The following is a 2,670-nucleotide window of genomic DNA, read 5'->3' as shown; positions in this document are numbered from 1 at the left end:
TCAATTTCGTTAAGGGACCAGTTGATCAAATCCATAATTCTTCTTTAGATTTTTAGAGAACAAGTCTGGGAGACTCTTTTAGGGTAAGAGAATAAGCAAGACTATACAAAGACATGAGAAGGCAAGCAGGAAGGATAAGGGAGAGGGAGAAAGTGCGACCGCCTCCGTCAAGAGCCAAGAAAGAAATGAGAAATATACTGATCATAACAGCCAAAAAAAGTCATTAGTAGAAATCACACCTGGTATTATTTTGTTATTTCTTCACACTCCTTACTAAGTCATTATAATGTCTGATTAAAATGATTCAGATATGAAACAATGAAGGACTATCAATGCAACTTAACCAATAAGTCTCAGTCATACACTCATCCAGCATTTCAAGTTTGTACAAATGCAATTGACCGAGTTAAGACAGGTAATCAGCACCTGTGCAGTATGTACAGTACTAGGCTGGCACAGTATTAAAAGCTTGGACTTTTTATTGAGTTGTTTACAATAGCCAGACAAAGTACAACTGTGCGACTCTCAGACACAATCTCAACATAAATTTACTCATTTTCATGCAAAGAAATTGTAGACAACTGTAAGACCTGCCTTATGTTGCAGTTAATTATTAATTGTATTATTTCATTTTGTTAAAAAGCTTCATTTTAGCTTCATTAACTGAGAAATGAGAATGTCATGATTAAAAACATCTTTCAAACACAAAATCAATTTGATCTTTGTAGTACATTATCAACTACTTAGACTCTATTGCAAGTAGAGTATCTGTTGTCTGTAGCAGCTGGTCCACATGGAGCACAAAACTTTCATAATCTTTCTGCTGGTCATCCAGTTTTGATTTGACATTTAATAGGTCTTTTTTTTCTGATGTGTCCTCTACTTGTTGAAGCTTCTTCTTGTTCTCATTTTTCTCTGCCTCTATCTTTTTAAGCTGGTGTGTAAGTTGATCTCTGTGTTCTTCAAGCTCCTCCTTTTGTTCCTTCAGTTTACGAATCGCTGCATCTTTCTTTTCCAAGCCATCATCACCCTAAAACAGAAACATGTTTTAAAAAAAAAAAAAAAAAAAAACTTGCTTTCAAGTGAAACAGACACCAGGGTTATTTCGAAGAAAGTAATTCAAGATGTAATACTTTGTTTTTACAAACTAAGTGAAAGAAAACACAAATATACTATGCAGACAACTACACCTGTCTACAAATGCAATTGGAAGCATGTAGTAATAAACCTTTATTAAATCTAAGATAACTTCACTTTTGGGGTCATTAACATGGAAAATAAATGCATATAAAACATTTCAAAGACTCATAAAGGCAGAATTTTCATGGCATTATCTTAAGATATTCCTAGACTCTATATCTGTTTGTCTACATTTTAGCCACAAGTACACAATATCTAGTTGCCCCCAATCTGAAACAGATTTATCTTCATCCATTCCATTCTTCTCTGCATGTAACATGCACCACACAATGACTGCATAACACATGTCAAAATTATTTTTGGAAATTTTAAAATTAGTAACTTGGAGAAGCATGTCCTTTTTTTGGTGTTACAAACTATGGTAGCAATCATGTGTTGTATAATATTTTATATCGAGAGAGAGAGAGAGTACAAGCTTTCAACAGCTGGGGCACTTGGAATAAAAATAATTGGTGATAAAAAAAAAAATCCCCCTTGTGTTATACAAGTGCTAATTTATTTTCAAATGAGGCTCAGACACTGTTACCCTATAACAAAGAAAGTTATTAGAAAAACTTTAAGAAAACAATTAGTTAAATTACTAATACTGCCTTATTTTTGACTTAAAAGAAAAAGTTACCATTCATTTTAAAATAATTTTACATAAAATTATGCAATTTGTTAAATATTAACAAACTGTATTGGAAAGTTTTCTGGGTATAAAAGTGCTTTAACTCACATGGAAGCGCCTTTCTGTCTTCATCTTGTGGCACAATCGAGTGGAGAATGCTTTGCTGTCTTTGCTGGATCAGATTCCCCTGATTCTAAAAGGTATGTTTTATGTACTTGTTATAAAGTATATGTATACAAATGGACTGGAAACCTGTGGACTTTTACGTTTATAATGCCTCAATGACATTGGTGATGTCAATACAGAGTAAGAAAACGCTAAAAAGACAATAAGACCACTATACCTACCTACCTACTGGGTGTTAAGGAATGATGTTACCAAGTAACAACAGCTATTTAAAGGTAATTCACTCTAGTACAAGTACACAAACATTTTTTCTTTAAAGGTATGCAAAGAACCGCCACCTTGTCATGGTGGAGGGATTTAAGTTTCTCTGTGATTCCCGCAACAAGAAGCAGTAAGGGACACCATAACAGTGCGCATGAGATAAAACTATTGATTTTTGTCATCTCATCCTTGAACAATATTTACCTCCTCAGATAATTTCCAGTAAATACAAGAAAGCAATCATTTGTTGAAAGAATTATGTTTGTTAAAACTGTGCCTCATATCTCCGGCAAAGTTATAATTTCTCCAAAGTTCACACTACAGCTAAACTATGTACACAGAGAATTCTGGTAATGATATTTGCCCATTATCACAATAATTATACAAATAATAACTTTCGTAAATATCTACATACCTTTTAGATGTGTGAAAGATTTGCTTCACTTTAGGGTGTGGTGTTGAGCACATAAAAT

At 33.4% G+C, this 2,670-nt stretch overlaps 1 long non-coding RNA gene across 1 annotated transcript; it reads right to left on the bottom strand.

The window, feature by feature from the left end:
- Positions 1-474: 474 nt before the first annotated feature.
- On the bottom strand, positions 475-2,670 carry LOC120439115. The gene is made up of 3 exons (XR_005612383.1): positions 2,613-2,670; positions 1,919-2,003; positions 475-1,030 (listed from the first exon to the last, which is right to left on the bottom strand). It is a non-coding gene; the product is annotated as an uncharacterized LOC120439115 (long non-coding RNA).

This window comes from Oreochromis aureus, linkage group 3 (genome assembly GCF_013358895.1).
Source record: "Oreochromis aureus strain Israel breed Guangdong linkage group 3, ZZ_aureus, whole genome shotgun sequence".
NCBI classification, from domain to species: Eukaryota; Metazoa; Chordata; class Actinopteri; order Cichliformes; family Cichlidae; genus Oreochromis; species Oreochromis aureus.
Note: the sequence above shows the minus strand (reverse complement) of the source record. Positions and strands in the feature narration are given on the sequence as shown.